We start from the raw sequence: 18460 nt of genomic DNA, 5'->3' as shown, positions 1-18460 counted from the left end.
CATTTGATCAGACTCAAGAGTTCTTTCAACAGGGAGGAAGGGGCCAGATGTGTGCTATATAAGTGATCAACAGTGTCTGCTACAGATTTCTTCTGACTCAGGTCTGACCAATCAAAATCTAATATTTACGGATATGTGTAAATTCCTTCAGGGACTTCCCTGGTGGCCTGTGGCTAAAACTACAAGTTCCCAATGCAGAGGGCTTCAGTTCGATCCCTGGTCAGGGAACTAGATCCCACACATCACAACTAAAGATCCCACATGCCGCAGATAAGACCTGGTGCAGTCAGATAAATAAATAAAATAAATTTTAAAACAACTGTCATGATGAATGGATAGAGAAGCCGTGGTACATGTATTTACAATTTTAAAAATAATTTGATTTTTTTGTGGTACAATTTTGTAAATTATGGTACAATTTTAAAAATAATTAAAAAAAATAAATTCCTTCAGAGGCTGGAGATGTCATAAAAATGTGCTCAGATTTTTGGGACTGCAAGTGGCCTTTCTACCCTGTTAGACACGAATCTGTAAAGAGCTAAGTTCTAGAGCTACTTTCATCAACTTGTCTCTGGGATAACTCAGGCCAGAAAATACTTCTTGTTCCCCCTCAATGAGCACAGAATACATATTCAGGCAGAATTTTAAGCACTTTATGAATCTCAACTCCTTTAATCTTCATGCTGCTCTACCAAGTATTTTCATGCTGCTGCAGCTCTTGTGCCGAGTTGACTTTCTGAACTTGTATAGTGAGAGGATGAATGGAGACAGAAACCAGGTCCTGATGCCATTACTTGAGCTCTAAATTTCCTCATGCCTCAGTGACATGTGCAAATAAATATTCTCTCATTTGGAAAGATTTGGGTTGATCTTCATGCCACTTACAACTGCAAAAGTCCTAAATGACAGAGAAAGTACTAACCTAAGCCTTACAACTAGGAAAACTGAGGCCCACAAAGTTTAATTCAGTTGCTCCAAATAACACAGCTAATTTGTCAGATGGGAACATAAGTTCCAGCCTTCTAGTCAAATGTCTTTTCCCTTTAAAAATGATAACTGATATTTAACAATGATAACTTCCTCTGGGCCACATATGTAGACACATTATTACCTAATGAGACTAACAAGGATACAAAACTTGCCTGTGGTTGAATCAGACCCATCTCTGTGACTGGAGAGTCTAAGAGCTTCCCCAGGGCTCTCCTGCTTCTTCTTTTTTTAAAATTTATTTATTTATTTTAATTGGAGGCTAATTACTTTACAATATTGTGGTGGTTTTTGCCATACATTGACATGAATTAGCCACCAGTGTTCATGTGTCTCCCATCTTGAACCCCCCTTCCACGACCCTCCCCATCCCATCCCTCTGGGATGTCCCAGTGCACCAGCTTTGAGTGCCCTGTTTCATGCATTGAACTTGGACTGGTCATCTATGTCACATATGGCAATATGCGTGTTTCAATGCTATTCTCTCAAATCATCCCACCCTCTCCTTCTCCCACAGAGTCCAAAAGTCTATTCTTTATATCTGTGTCTCCTTTGTTGTTTTGCATATAGGGTCATAATTACCATTTTCCTAAATTCCAAATGTATGTGTTAATATACTGTATTGCTGTTTTTCTTTCTGACTTACTTCACTCTATCTAATAGGCTCCAGTTTCATCCACCTCATTAGAACTGATTAAGATAGGTTCTTTTTAATAGCTGAGCAATATTCCATTGTGTATATGTACCACAATTTTCTTACCATTCACCTGCTGATGGGCATCTAGGTTGCTTCCATGTCCTGGCTATTGTAAACAGTGCTGCGATTAACATTGGGGTATATGTGTCTCTTTCAATTCTGGTTTCCTCAGTCGGTATGCCCAGCAGCGGGATTGCTGGATCATATGGCAGATCTATTTTCAGTTTTTTAAGGAATCTCCACACTATTCTCCATAGTGGCTGTACTAGTTTGCATTCCCACCAACAGTGTAAGAGGGTTCTCTTTTCTCAACACCCTCTCCAGCATTTATTGTTTGTAGACTTTTTGATAGCAGCCATTCTGACCAGCATGAGATATTACCTCATTGTGATTTTGATTTGCATTTCTCTGATAATGAATGATGTTGAGAATCTTTTCATGTGTTTGTTAGTCATCTGTATGTCTTCTTTGGAGAAATGTCTATTTAGTTCTTTGGCCCATTTTTTTACTGGGTCATTTACTTTTCTGGTATTGAGCTGCATGAGCTGTTTATATATTTTTGAGATTAATTCTTTGTCAGTTGCTTTGTTTGCTATTATTTTCTCCCACTCTGAAGGCTGTCTTTTCACCTTGCTTATAGTTTCCTTCATTGTGCAAAAGCTTTTAAGTTTAATGAGGTCCTATTTTATTTTTGCTTTTATTTCCATTACTCTGGGAGGTTGGTCATAGAGGATTTTGCTGTGATTTATGTCAGAGTGTTATGCCTATGTTTTTCTCTAGGAGTTTTATAGTTTCTGGTCTTACATTTAGATCTTTAATCCATTTGAGTTTATTTTTGTGTATGGTGTTAGAAAATGTTTTAGTTTCATTCTTTTACAGGTGGCTGACCAATTTTCCCAGCACCACTTGTTAAAGAGATTGTCTTTTCTCCATTGTATATTTTTGCCTCCTTTGTCAAAGATAAGGTGTCCATAGGTGCATGGATTTTTCTCTGGGCTTCCTATTTTATTCCACTGATCTATATTTCTATCTTTGTGTCAGTACCATATTGTCTTGATAACTGTAGCTTTGTAGTATAGTCTGAAGCCAGGCAGGTTGATTCCTCCAGTTCCAGTCTTCTTTCTCAAGACTGCTTTGGCTATTCAAGGTTTTTTGTATTTCCATACAAATTGTGAAATTATTTGTTCTAGTTCTCTGAAGAATACCATTGGAAGCTTGATAGGGATTGCATTGAATTTACAGATTGCTTTAGGTAGTATACTCGTTTTCTCTATATTGATTCTTCCAATCCATGAACATGGTATATTTCTCCATCTAATTGTGCCATCTTTGATTTCTTACATCAGTGTTTTATAGTTTTCTATATATAGGTCTTTTGTTTCTTTAGGTAGATTTATTCCTAAGTATTTTATTCTTTTTGTCACAATGGTGAATGGAATTGTTTCCTTAATTTCTCTTTCTGTTTTCTCATTGTTAGTGTATAGGAATGCAAGGGATTTCTGTATATTAATTTTATATCCTGCAACTTTACTATATTCATTGATTAGCTCTAGTAATTTTCTGGTGGTGTCTTTAGCATTTTCTATGTAGAGGATCATGTCATCTGCAAACAGTAAGAATTTTACTTCTTTTCTAATCTGGATTTCTTTTATTTCTTTTTCTTCTCTGATTGCTGTGGCTAAAACTTCCAAAACTGTGTTGAATAGTAGTGGTGAGAGTGGATGCCCTTGTCTTGTTCCTGACTTTAGGGGAAATGCTTTCAATTTTTTGCCATTGAGGATAATATTTGCTGTGGGTTTATCATATATGGCTTTTATTATGTTGAGTATGCTCCTTCTATGCCTGCTTTCTGGAGAGTTTTTATCATAAATGTGTGTTGAATTTTGTCAAAGGCTTTCTCTGCATCAATTGAGATAATCATATGATTTTTATCCTTCAATTTGTTAGTGTGGTATATCACATAGATTGATTTGTGAATATTAAAGAATCCTTGTATTCCTGGGATAAAGCCCACTTGGTCATGATGCATGATCTTTGTAATATGTTGTTGGATTCTATTTGCTAGAATTTTGCTGAGGATTTTTGCATCTGTGTTCATCAGTGATATTGCCTGCAGTTTTCTTTTTTTGTGGCATCTCTGTCTGGTTTTGGTATTAGGGTGATGTGGCCTCATAGAATGAGTTTGGGAGTTTACCTTCTTCTGCAATTTCCTGGAAGAGTTTGAGTAGGATAGGTGTTAGCTCTTCTCTAAATTTTTGGTAGAATTCACCTGTGAAGCCATCTGGTCCTGGGCTTTTGTTTATTAGAAGATTTTTGATTAGTTTCTATTTCCATGCTTATGATGGGTCTGTTTTGATTTTCTATTTCTTCCTGGTTCAGTTTTGGAAGGTTATACTTTCCTGAGAATTCATTTCTTCCAAGTTGTCCATTTTACTGGCATATAGTTGCTTATAGTAGTCTCTTATGATACTTTGTATTTCTGTGTTGTCTGTTGTGATTTCTCCATTTTCATATCTAATTTTGTTGATTTGATTCTTCTCCCTTTTTTTCTTGATGAGTCTGGATAACGGTTTGTCTATTTTGTTTATCTTCTCAAAGAACCAGCTTTTAGTTTTGTTGATTTTTGCTATGGTCTCCTTCGTTTCTTTTTCATTCATTTCTGCCCTAATTTTTATGATTTCTTTTCTTCTACTAACCCTGAGGTTCTTCATTTCTTCTTTTTCTAGTTGCTTTATGTGTAAAGTTAGGTTATTTATTTGACTTTTCTCTTGTTTCTTGAGGTAAGCTTGTAATGCTATGAACCTTCCCCTTAGCACTGCTTTCACTGAATCCCATATGTTTTGGGTTGTCGTATTTTCATTTTCATTAGTTTCTATGCATACTTTGATTTCCTTTTTGATTTCTTCCATGCTTTGCTGCAACACTCCTGGCAGATGTCAACCATCCAGGATCCCAGGAAGACGTGGTGAGCAATAACGATGCACAGTTTGGTGGAGGATGCCAGTCTCTTGGGCCGAGATTGGCTCAGTCTCTTGCCTTCTGGCTCTGGCTGTCATACGCCTGTCTCTGGGCCTCTGGTCATTGGGAGAGAAGGGGCCTCTATGCAGCCAGCTAGCTCTCCTTTGGTATTTTCTCAATCCTTTGTTCTGTAAGCGGGCCAGCCTGCGAATTAGAGCCTTTCACAGGAAAGTTCTCTTTTTTTTTTCTCTCTGCTGATCCCACAGTTTGGGCTGCTATCTCAGATTGGGTTAGTTCCCTCAGACTGTCCTCAGAGCATTCAGGCCCAGTCGTCACCCTAAGGACCGATGATGCTGCCCACACCTCCCTGTCCAGCCTCTGCTCACAGGTGGTGGATGTGAACATCTGGGCTACTTCTCCTCTGGCAGTTGCAGTTAGGCACCTATTCTGTGGGTTTTTTTTTTTTTCCTTTCCTCCCAGTTAGCTTCCTGCCCTCTGAGATTCTAAAACTCCCCACAGACCCACCTGTGAGAGGGTTTCCTACTGTTTGGAAACTTCTTCACGACTCCCTGCCCAGGATGGGTCTCCATCCCTAACTCTTTTGTCTCTCTTTTTGTCTTTTATATTTTGTCCTACCTCCTTTTGAAGAGAATGGGCTGCCTTTCTAGTGCCTGGTGCCCTCCACCAGCGTTCAGAAGTTGTTTTGTGGAAGTTTCTCAACATCCAAATGATCTTTTGGTGAATTTGTGGGTGAGAAGGTGGTCTCCCCATCCTATTCTTCTGCCATCTTGGAACCGCCCCTTCCTACCTCTGAACATACCTCACTGCCCACTATGGGGTCCTTACAATTTGGGCATAAAGCAATGACCTTGACATTGATTTCATGGACATGTCTGGAGAAGCATCCAGCCGTCTTTGGTCCTTTATTTTTCATTTAGTAGATAGGCTTTACATTCTAATCTAAAGTTTTAAAAAATGTATTATAATTCCTCTAAAGAGTGCAAAGTTGCATTCCATTGATGGATGCCTAGTATTAATGTGGCCTTTCCTACAAGATTTTATTTAATTTTGATTCCTGTTTTGCAAGAAACCAAATGCTTGAGAAGAGAGCTGACAGTACTCTTAGAATACAAGGACTTTAGCCTTTGTTTTCCCAATTAACACCATCTTGATTTTAAGTTGTTACATTAAATACTAAGACCTTTGTTTCTCTCCCTTGAATAAAGTGAATAATATGTTGGTCTTATCTACCTCAGCATTGTTTTAAGGCTGTCTGAAAGCCCCACAATGAGTTAATAGTTAATATAAAAGATTATATGTTACTAGAAATTATTTTTCTCCTTCAATTTTTGCATTGACATATAAAAAGATAAATGCCTTATAGTTGTTTATGTGATGTGTGTGAGTTGGAAAGTAGAGACATGACATAACAGAAAAAGAAAAATATCTTAATTTTTCCTAGTTTAATGAATTGCTAGAACTCAGGCTTAGCATATAACCTTATTCATGCCAAACTGGTACAAAGACAGTAAACATAATCATTTGACATTTCTCATTGGCACCAACTGGATTAAAGCAACTCATCCAACCCTAGATTTTTTTCCCAGAAGTGAGGTCTACCTCTTTCAAAGAAAACATACAAATATAGAACATTTCTAATTGGGATGGAAGAAACAAATTGGGAGGTAATCAAAATGTCATTGATTAGCAGTTCTGGAAGCTGTAGCTTTCTCTTCATTCACAAAAGGAAAACCAGTACCAGCAGTCAAGTACCATTTTTCAGTGTCCTTGCTACACATGGTATCCTGGTATGGTGTCTTATTGGTAGGGCCCCAACTGTGGAAATAATAGTAACATTAGCACAGTCTAGGGGCTCATAGTCAGACATGAGAATCTTTTTAATAGTATCATCATTGTTTTGCTCAATGTCATCACACTTATCACCAGCCCATTTATTACCCATCATCATCCCTGATATTTCCAGAGTAGTCTTTTGTAGTTTATGAAGTGCTTTCTTATGAAATGTTTACTACAAACTTGCATGCTGAGTTATGTTATTTTCCCTGGTTTCATGCAAAGAGGCAAGAATTTCTAGTTAAAGTACTTTAGCTCAAACTCTGGCTCAGCTCACTTCAGTACCTGTGAATTAACCACATTTGTAACAGGACCCATGCTCAGTGCTGGGACTTCTCTGACCTGAAAAGCAGCTTCTGTCCCTAGGAGAGTCCGTGACCTGCCTCTCCTTCTACTTATGCTGCTGATGGTTTTTGTGGTTAAACAGATGGTTTTTACCCTTGGGTCCTAGGACCTCAGGTATTCACAAAGGTAGAAGCAGGGTGATTCAAGTTATTGTCATTATTTCAAAATTATAAGCTTTTACCCTGAAAATTGAAACTTTACTCTGGGAAAGACTGCCCAGTCTAACTCACATATGGAAAAGATTTCAGAGGCTAACTCACATGTGAAATTGACTTTACCAAAGTCTGGTTTTGCAGGGAGACCTTCTATTGGGCCAGAATAAAGAGCACTTCATGTATCACAGGGCATGCATTTGAAGCTTCCTTTCATATGTCCATTGGATCTTTTGCTGTGGTTCCATCCAGCTCATTGCATCCTTAGTGTTAAGATTCCCCAGGCAGTACTTCCTCGAATGGCCACATCATAGTGGTGTCATAAGTCTGCTTTCTGCACACCAGCTACATCATTCTCAATTTTGTTTTCAATTCCAACACAAATGTGTTTGCAGAGCTAAAGCCTAGCTCTTTGCAGCCTGCCAGGGATTTCTATTTAGGGAAGATGAGAGGCTTCTGTAAACTGAGGAGTTAGTGACAAAATTTCCTGGGAAGTTCACAAATATCCATTCTACACTTTCTCTTCAAGTGAGTAGTATTTTATTTGCAGAAGTCTAATAGTGTGATTGATGGGCTTCCCAGGAGAACTAGTGGTAAAGAATATGTCTGCCAATGCAGGAGACATAAGAAAACATGAGTTCAATTCCTGGGTTGGGAAGATCCCCTGGAGGAGGTCATGGCAACCTGCTTCAATAGTCTTGCCTGGAGAATCCCATGGAAGAGGAGCCTGGCAGGCTACAGTCCACAGGATCGCGCAGAGTTGGACATGACTAAAGCGACTTAACATGCACATAGTGTGATTGGTGAAGTACGGGGGTGGGGATAGGATTCCACCAGGTTAAAATGGCAGGACCAAGTCAAGTACAACAGTGACTCTGAGGGGAAAAATGCCCCCTAGCTCCACCACAAACTGGGCAAGCTCCAACCATAGAATGTATGCAGGTCCCAGTAGTTCACCTGCCCGGTTTCCATACTGAGTCTCAGCTCAGTCACAGAGATGAAAGATTCAGCTCCTGTGGAGTCAAATTCCTTGCTCTTTGGAGTAAAAAGTATATTTCAGCCACAATTAAGTCAATTCCTTGTCGACTCTCAATGGTTCACATAACTTGCAATAAAATGCACCAGGGGAAAAGAAGATTCACTCCAAGTGTGGCCTCATTCTGCCAATCCCAGGGTACTTAGAGAAGTTAATATAAGGCAATAACAACAAAGCTGGCTCACAAAGTACCCCACAAGAGGCTTTCTTCCCTCTTCAGTGTCTAGGCTGGTGGCCTGCAGGAGCAATCTCAGTGGCTAGACATCACTGCTGCCTAAAAGTCTCTGAGTTCAGTAGCTGATTCCTCATCTGTCAATCTAATGCTCACTGCTGAGCAAGATGCCAAAAAAATTATACAAGAGGGCGGCCTGTGTCCCCAGCGCCTTGTGCAGTCTGATGACTAGTCTGATTACTAGACCCTCAATTTACATTGTCATAAACTAATGGCAACCCACTCCAGTATTCTTGCCTGGAGAATTCCATGGACAGAGGAGCCTAGCAGGCTACAGTCCATGGCGTCGCAAAGAGTCAGACCTGACTGAGCAACTAACACACACATGCACACTGTTGGACTAAATTATAAACAATTATCCAGAGGTCTAGTGAATTCCTGTGTCACTCTCTTGTATAAGACCAGGAAAAAATAAAACTTGCTCTCATTACTATGTAGGATGCTTTTGCTTCTGTTTCTTCAAAATATTAGAAAAATCCAAAATTTCAGGAAAAATAAATAATAGTATGCAAGGAAAATAGTATCCATAATAACTTTTATTAATGACTTTTAAAAATCTATGCTCTGAGCAGCTTTCAAATATCAAATGTGGTATTACTAATCACAGTAACCATGCTGCTTCACATTACATTCCCATGGTTCATTTCATAACTGAGAGTTTGTACTTTTGACCACATTCACCCATTTTACCCCACCTCACCCCCTATCTCTGGCAACCACCAATGTGTGTTCTCTGTACCTATGAGTTCAGGTTTCTTGTTGTTTTTTTTCTTCCTTCCTTTCTCCCTTCCTCTCTTCTTTCCTTTCTTTCTTCCTGATTCCATATGAAAGTGAGATAATATAGTATTTTTCTCTGACATTTCATTTAGCTTGATGCCCTCAAGTTTTAGTAGACATGAAAACAACCTAAGTGTCCATCCATGTTGTCACATGTGGCAAGATTTCCTTCTTGTTTTATGGCTGGATGACATTTCATTGTATATTTCAATGTGTGTGTATATATACATGCACACACATTTTCTCTATCCATTCACCTATCAATGGACACTTAAATTTCTTCCATTTCTTGGCTATGGTAAATAATGCTGTAGTGAACATGGAGGTGCCTATATCTTTTTGAGTTTGTGCCTTCATTTCATTTGGGTCAATATCAAGAAGTGAAATTGCAGGATCATATGGTAGTTCTATTTTTAGTTTTTTTGAGAAAACTACATCCTGGGTATTTTTTGATAAATAATTTTATAGATGTTGATGAAGTTCAATTTACTAATTATTTGTCCTAGAAATCTTTGCCTAGTCAAGTTTTCAAAGATATTGTTCTATATTTTTTTCTAGAAGCTTCTAGAGATATTTAAATAACTAATACCCCGAACTCAAGTCCAGAATGCAGCCTCTTCTACAGGCTGAGAGGCCAAGTGAAGTCTTGATACACAAGGAGAATGTGGAAGGTTTAGTAGCTTTGCAGGTCTTCACAACTAGAGTCTCATCATTCCCAGCATGGCCAGTCAATGTGAGGAGTTTCAAGGTTCTAATTTTGGTGTTATTTTTGGAGATGACTTGGGTTTCTGTAGTCTTGGCTTCCTTGAGAATCAGAGTCATGCTTTGTAGCAAAGGCTGCCAAGTTAAACTTTTCTCTGGGTGAGAAAGCACGTGTTTACCCACGTGCAAACCTGAGCTTTAGTGTCTTGCTGTAATTGCATCTGTAAAACCTCTTCCTCAAATATTACTCTTTGCCTCCGTGGAAAAACAGCATCTTTAGCAAAAAATAGGACAAGTGGGCAAAGGTTTCCCCCACACCACCAGAAGGGTAACATTTAAAAATGGAAATGGCTTGTGTAACCTACTTTTCTTTGGTTTTAAAATAACAGCTCCTAGATTTGCATTTGTTTTTAATTCTTGGCCCCCTGACCCCTGCTCCTGTTTGACTTGATAAATTCCATCTCTCCTTCCACAGGCAACTATTCAATCCTGAGCTTTTTGTAACTGTTTCATCAAAATGGTTTTAGGTAAGTTACGAGTTCTTCAGACTGAGAACTTTGTATTTGGAAAAAGAAAAGTATCTCCCAGTAATACTTCACCACATGGATTTTCAAGTTTAAATTATATTTTTTGCTGTCTAATATTAATTTGTTGTTGTTGTCACTAAGTCCTGTCCAACTCTTTATGACCCCATAGATTGCAGCATGCCAGGCTTCTCTGTCCTCCACTTTCTTCTGGAGCTTGCTCAAATTCATGTCCATTTAGTCGATGATGCTATCTAACCATCTCATCCTCTAATACTAACTACTACCCATATTTAGGTAGTATGGAGAATATAACACACAACAAAGGCTCTAACCCACTTAAATACATGTGTATACACGTGTGTGTGTGTGTGTGTGTGTATGTGTGTGTGAGTGCTCAGTCATGTCTGACTCTTTGTGACCCCATGGACTATAGGCCACTAAGCTCCTCTGTCCGTGGGATTATCCCAGGCAATAATATTGGAGTGGGTTGCCCTTCCTTTCTCCAGGGGACCTTCCAGACCCAGGGATGGATCAAACCCTCATCTCTTGCATCTTCTGAATTGGCAGACAGATTATTTACCACTGTGCCACCATGTGTATGCATGCACAAATCTTACAAGAATATAGAGAAAAGTCATGGGTTGAAAAGAAAGTGATTATATACATTGAGAATGACTGCCGGAAGTACAAGAAGAGACATTGTTCTGTTATTTGCATTAGTGAGAAAAAGAAGAGCACCACAGAAAGACTCAAGATCCCTGACAATGTGCTTGTGGTTACATGACAGATAGAAATCAATATGCATACACCACACAAACACTAATTAAACATATCTTGCATTATTTTTCAGCATATGAGGTTTTATTAATCCTATTTTTTCTTAATTACCAAAGTGTGCATAATTATTGTAACAATTCAAGCAATATAGATGTGTATAAATTTTAAAAATTGATGGCTCTTTTCCCCAGTAGTTCCATCCCCAAGGAAATCAATGTCAATAGTCTAGTATGTATCACTTTATTCCAACATACAAAAACATGTACAGACATAATTTGTTTTGCTCTTTCTTTAAAACAGAAACTGAATTATACTATGCATGTATTACCTTGAAATTTACTTTTGTCACTTATTAATGTATCAAAGACATTTTCCAGGTATTTGTGTATATGTACATTATATAATTTTTTTTTCTACTTACATATCGTGCTCAGTTGCTCCAATTGTGTCTGATACCGATTCTTTGTGACCCCATGAACTTCAGCCCGCCAGGCTTCTCTGTCCATGGAATTTTCCTGGTGATAATACTGGATTGGGTTGCCATGTCCTCCTCCAAGGGATCTTCCTGACTAAGGGATCAAAGCCACATCTCCTGCATCTTCTGCACTGCAGGTGGATTCTTTACCACTGAACCACTTGGGAAGCCCTGTTTTATGTATATATTTATATAATTTTTTTGCAGGCTTCTCTGGTGATTCAGTTGGTAAAGAACCCACCTGCAATGCAGGAGACCTTGAGTTTGATCCCTGGGTTGGGAAAATCCCTTGGAGAACGAAATGGCAACTCACCCCAGTATTCTTGCCTGGAGAATTCATGGACAGAGGAGGCTGCCAGGCTACAGTCCATGGGGTTGCAAGAATCAAACATGACTGAGCGACTAAACCACATATAATTTATATACATATATATATATATATATCTTTGAATTATTCTTTTTAATAGCAGCATGAAATAAATGAATTTACTCACTGTGTTAGTCTGTTAGGGTTGCCATAACAAAGTACCACAAATTGGGTGGCTTAAACAGCAGGATTTTGTTTTCTCAGTCCAAGATCAAGGGCCTGGCAGGGTTGGTATCTAGTAAGACCTCTCATCATATCCTCACCTAGCCTTTCCTCTATGCACTCACATTCCCAGTATCTCTTCTTCTTCATAAAAGGACATTAATCCTATTGGATTAGGACCCCACACTTATGACCTTATTTAACTGTAATTATCTCCTTAAACTCCCTGCATCCAAATATATTCACATTGGGAGTTAGGGCTTCAACCTATGAATCTTGGAGAACACAATTTAGCCCATAATACTCACCAATTCTTCTACTGGTTGGAACATCTAGTTTGTTTTTTTGATCAATTTGACTGTCCTTTTCAAAATCTTACTTTTTATAAAAATGGTTCCCCTTCATCATACAAATATATAACACAAAAAACACAATGAATAGAAGGGACATACAATGACCTAAACACCTCTGTGCCAAATAATCACTGGTAATCTCCGGTAAACATCATCCTAGACAGATATATGCAAATAGACAAAAGGACAGGTGGGTGGGTAAGTAGGTAGATAATTGGATGGATAGATAAAAACATAGATAAGCAGATCTACAAAAAAAGCACACACATGCTATTTTCATTGAAAATGCTAAATATGCTATAATTCAAACTTAATTTAAAAAAGAAACATGAAAATATATAATTCAATGAAATTTGGAATGCTGTTTCTTCACATCAGGAATAACAGTTTCTAAAAGATTAGAAACTTTCTAAAAGATTTTTTAAACTGCTTGAAAAAGGTTAAAATGCTATGGCCATTATGTTTACATATTTCAACCTTACATGATATTTGTTAATCTCTTACAAATGAAAAAGGGAAAATTCACGCTCTCAGACTTCCAACACCCATGTTCATTTAACTAAACCATTATATTTTCCACAGCAAAACTTATAAAATTGATATCCAATTCTGAATCTATACTTCCCGCATTAATTTAGGTCCAATTTAAAAAGCTCACTAGCAATATTCTTGTTAGGGCTTCTCCAATCCTGAATTCCTTATGTTGATTAACCTTTGAGAGCAGGAATTTATCTTCAAGTATGTTTATCAAGGCATGCTCAGCATTCACTGAGTTCCTGCATGTCTGAGAATCTCTCTCTTTTGAAGAAAATTTGACTTGATGTAAGATTTCTGGGGCACATTTTCTTTCCTTTATAAACTTGCAAGTATTGCTCCCATATCTGTTGGCATAAAGACTGGTGAAGATTATTTTCTTTTCTTCTACGTAACCAATTTTCCCTACCTTATTAGCCACATGCTTATTTCTATGTTTACTCTTAAAATTTAAAACTCTTCAGAGGAAAATAGGAAAAACATTCTCTGACATAAACCACAGCAAGATCTTTCTGACCCACCTCCTAGAGTAATGAATATAAATAAAAATAAACAAATGAGACCTAATTAAATTTAAAAGCTTTTGCACAGCAAAGGAAACAAGATGAAAAGACAACCCTCAGAATGTGAGAAAATATTTGCAAATGAAGCAACTGACAAAGGATTAACCTCCAAAATACAAATGACATTTCTCCAAAGAAGACATACAGATGGCCAACAAACACATGACAAGATTCCCAGCATCAGAGTGGCTATCATCAAAAAATCTACAAACAATAAATTCTGGAAAGGATGTAGAAAAAGGGAATCTTCCTACACTGTTGATGGGAATGTAAATTGACACAATCACTATGGAGAACAGTACAGAGGTTCCCTAAGAAACTAGGAATAAAATTGCCATATGAGCCAGCAATCCTTCTTCTGGGCATATACCCTGAGAAAACTATAATTCAAAAAGATACATGTACCTCGATTTTCACTGCAGCACTATTTACAATACCCAAAGCAACCCAAATGTACATCGACAGATGAATGGATAAAGAAGATGTGGTATGCAAACACCATGGAATATTACTTAGCTATAAAAAGGAGTGAAACTGGGTCAGTTTTACAGGTGGGGATGAATCTACAGTCTGTTATACAGAGTGAAGTTAGAAAGAGAAAAGCAGCTATCATATATTAATGCATATAAATGGAATCTAAAAAATGATATTGATGAATCTATTTGCTGGGCAGGAAGAGAGATACAGAGGTAGAGAATGGACTAGTAGATATGCGAGTGGGGAGGAGAGGATGGGACAAACTGAGAGAGTAGCACTGACCATGTGTAAAATAGATGGCTAATGGGAAGTTGCTGTATACGACAGGGAGCTCACGTTGGTGCTCTCTGATGACCTAGAGGGGTGAGATGGGGGGAATGAGAGGCAGACTCATGAGAGAGAATATTTTTGTACTTATAGCTGATTCACATAGTTGTACTATAGCAGAAACTAACACAACATTGTAAAGCAATTCAGTTCAGTTCAGTCGCTCAGTTGTGTCTGACTCTTTGCGACCCCATGAATCGCAGCACGCCAGGCCTCCCTGTCCATCAACAACTCCCGGAGTCTACCCAAACTCGTCCATTGAGTCAGTGATGCCATCCAGCCATCTCATCCTCTGTCGTCCCCTTCTCCTCCTGCCCCCAATCCTTCCCAGCATCAGGGTCTTTTCAAATGAGTCAGCTCTTCACATGAGGTGGCCAAAGTTTTGGAGTTTCAGCTTCAACATCAGTCCTTCCAATGAACACCAGGACTGATCTCCTTTAGGATGGACTGGTTGGATCTCCTTGCAGTCCAAGGGACTCTCAAGAGTTTTCCCCAATACCACAGTTCAAAAGCATCAATTCTACGGTGCTCAGCTTTCTTCACCGTCCAACTCTCACATCCATACATGACCACTGGAAAAACCATAGCCTTGACTAGACGGACCTTTATTGGCAAAGTAATGTCTCTGCTTTTAAATATGCTGTCTAGGTTGGTCATAACTTTCCTTCCAAGGAGTAAGCGTCTTTTAATTTCATGGCTGCAATCACCATCAGCAGTGATTTTGGAGCCCAAAAAAATAAAGTCTGACACTGTTTCCACTGTTTCCCCATCTATTTCCCATGAAGTGATGGGACCAGATACCATGATCTTAGTTTTCTGAATGTTGAGCTTTAATTCAACTTTTCCACTCTCCTCCTTCACCTTCATCAAGAGGCTCTTTAGTTCTTCTTCACTTTCTGCCATAAGGGTGGTGTCATCCGCATATCTGAGGTTATCGATATTTCTCCCGGCAATCTTGATTCTAGCTTGTGTTTCTTCCAGCCCAGCGTTTCTCATGATGTACTCTGCATATAAGTTAAGTAAGCACAGTGACAATATACAGCCATGACGTACTCCTTTTCCTATTTGGAACCAGTCTGTTGTTCCATGTCCAGTTCTAACTGTTGCTTCCTGACCTGCATACAGGTTTCTCAAGAGACAGGTCAGATGGTCTGGTATTCCCATCTCATTCAGAATTTTCCACAGTTTATTGGGATCCACACAGTCAAAGGCTTTGGCATAGTCAATAAAGCAGAAATAGATGTTTTTCTGGAGCTCTCTTGCTTTTTCGATGATCCAGCGGATGTTGGCAATTTGATCTCTGGTTCCTCTGCCTTTTCTAAAACCCGCTTGAACATCTGGAAGTTCATGGTTCACGTATTGCTGAAGCCTGGCTTGGAGAATTTAAAGCAATTATACCCCTGTTAAAAAAAAAATTAAAAAAAATTTGGTTACTCCACCAGCAAGTACATAAATGTTGAGCAATATTTATTTTTCTCAGATAACACTCCCTCCATAGTTAACCATCAACTTTTTAATGGTTAACCCCTCGATATTTTTTTCTAAATTATATACATATATGTAATATTTATGCCCTTCTTAGCTCTCTTTTAAAATTTTAGCATATGTTCTCTATATGTTCTCCAACCTTCATTACTAAAAATTTAACAAAGTACCCTGGAGCTCACTCTATAGTAGTATGAAGAGATAGTCTTTATTCTTTTAGAAAAAAAAAAGTGGTTTAACGAAATATCATGGACATACAGTAAAACCATGTATATTAAAATGTTCACATTTTCTAGATATTTATATATATGGAATCATACAATGTGTACCTTCCCCCTCAGATTCTTTCACTCAGAATACTTACTTGTAGAGTCATCGTGTAGCTCTATGTATCAATAATTGGCTTATTTTTATTGTTGAGTAGTATTCAGTTTCCTGGATACACCATAAGCTGTTCATAAACTCACCTTTTGAGGGACATTTGGGTTGTTTCCTGGTTTGACTGTTAAAAATAAGCATTTGTGTATAAGTCTTTGTATGAATACACAGTTTCATTTAGTCTTCCTTAGTGGCTCAGATGGTAAAGCCTCTGCCTGCACTGCAGGAAACCTGGGTCAGGAAGATCCCTTGGAGAAGGGAATGGCTACCCACTCCAGTTTTCTTGCCTGGAAAATCCCATGGACAGAGGAGCCTGGAGGGCCCCAATCCATAGGGTCACAAAGAGTCAGACACAACTGAGTGACTAACACACTTACATACCAGTTTAAATTCTCACTAGCAATGTGTGAAAAATCCAGTTTCTTCACAGTGTCACCAACATGTGGTGTGTGAGGGTAGTTTTTCCAATTTTAGCCTTTCTAGATAGTAGTATTAATGATTACTCATTATAGTTTTAATTTGCATTTCCATAATGACTAATGCTGTTGAGCATATTTTCATGGGTTTATTTGCCATCCGTATATCCTCTTTGGGGAGGGGGTCTGTTCAAGTTGTTTGCCCACTTGAAAAATTAAGCTTTTGATTTTCTTATTGAATTCTCAGAGTTCATCATATCTTCTAGATACAAGTCCTTTATCAGATGTATGCTTTGCAAATGTCTTCTCTGTCAATTATCTCTTCATCTGTATGAACGTGTCTTTCAAAGAGCAGAAGCTTTAAATTTTGATCAAGCCCAATTATCATTTTTTAGAATTTTATGGATTTTACTTAGCTGTCATGTCTAAAAAATATGCTGTATCCCAAGATCACAAAGAGATTTTTTTTTTTATGTTTTTATCTGGAAGTTTTACAAATTTAGGCTTTACATTTAGATCTATTTTAGCCATTTTGACTTAGATTTTATGTATGGTGTATGGTGTGAATGGAAGTTATTTTTTTTTTTCCCAAGTATGATGTTGAAGCTGAAACTCCAATACTTTGGCCACCTCATGCAAAGAGTTGACTCATTGGAAAAGACCTTAATGCTGGGAAGGATTGAGGGCAGGAGGAGAAGGGGACGAAAGAGGATGAGATGGCTGGAGGGCATCACCGACTCGATGGACATGAGTTTGAGTAAACTCCGGGAGTTGGTGATGGACAGGGAGGCCTGGAGTGCTGCAACTCATGGGGTCGCAAAGAGTCGGACACGACAGAGCGACTGAACTGAACTGATATATATCCAAGCTTTATTATCAAACTTGATTTTTTTTAGAAGACCATATGTTCTTCTCTGAATTGCCTTTGTCAAATATCTCTTGTCTATATATATTTGGATTTATTGCAAGAGTCTATTCTGTGCCTTTGAACTCATCCTCTATTGCTCTATCTCAACACCTAGGCCACACTCTCTTGATTACAGCAGCATTATAAAAATATTGAAATCAGGCAGTGTTCCCACTCTGTCTACTCTTTGCCCCAACACTATTTTGGCTCTTCTAGGTTTTTGTATTTTCATGTGAATTTTATAATGATCTAATTAATTTCTACCAATGAAAAACTCTTGCTGACCTTTCGATGGGACTTTGATCTTGCATTTAGAAAACTTAGTATACTAATTCATTAGTTCTAATTGTTTTTTGTAGTTTACATCAGATTGTCTGTATATATGAGCATGATGTCTGTGAATAAACATAATTTTACTTCTTTTTTTTTTCCCAATAGAAATACGTTTAATATTTTACTTATCAGGTAAAGCAGTTTTTTGTAGATTCCATCAGACATACATAGAAAATGGAGTAGTCTGCAAATAAAGACAGTTTTACTTCTTCCTTTACTTGCCTTTCATTCCTGGCAGTAATTTCTGAGAAATCACCAAGTTAATCTAATTTCTACATCTTTAAATTGTTCTGTAAATAGGTTTCTTGTTAGAGTTGCTCAGAAGGTTATGTAGATATTCTGTTTTCTTATCAAAATGTCAAGCTGTGTGAGTAGTGAATTTTTTTTTTTTCTTTCATTTAGGATTCAGGGAAGTTCTCTGGTGGAAAGAAATGCTCCTTGCACAGAAAATGATCAACCAGTCTAACCACTGCGTGTAGCGTACCAACAAGGGGAAGCACTTGCAGGCTGAGAAGCTAAATATAAACTACATATTTTGCTCATATTGATACACAATTTTCTAAGCACAGTTCTTGGTGGAAGCATCTACCCTATCATTTGTTTGATAAAGCTAACAAAATTATAAACATGAAGAAACAA

At 38.0% G+C, this 18460-nt stretch overlaps 1 long non-coding RNA gene across 1 annotated transcript in view; it reads left to right on the top strand.

Moving 5' to 3' along the window:
* LOC145507796 (uncharacterized) overlaps positions 1-18460 on the top strand; it is a 93189-nt gene extending 74729 nt beyond the window's left edge. Inside the window, exon 3 of the long non-coding RNA XR_014055131.1 lies at positions 18224-18460. This is a non-coding gene — a long non-coding RNA (uncharacterized LOC145507796). The remainder of the gene's footprint in view (positions 1-18223) is intronic.

Source organism: Giraffa tippelskirchi, chromosome 5, assembly GCF_054371585.1.
Source record: "Giraffa tippelskirchi isolate mGirTip1 chromosome 5, T2T-mGirTip1v1.2.pri, whole genome shotgun sequence".
Lineage (NCBI taxonomy): Eukaryota > Metazoa > Chordata > Mammalia > Artiodactyla > Giraffidae > Giraffa > Giraffa tippelskirchi.
This window is presented reverse-complemented; position numbering and strand designations above follow the sequence as displayed.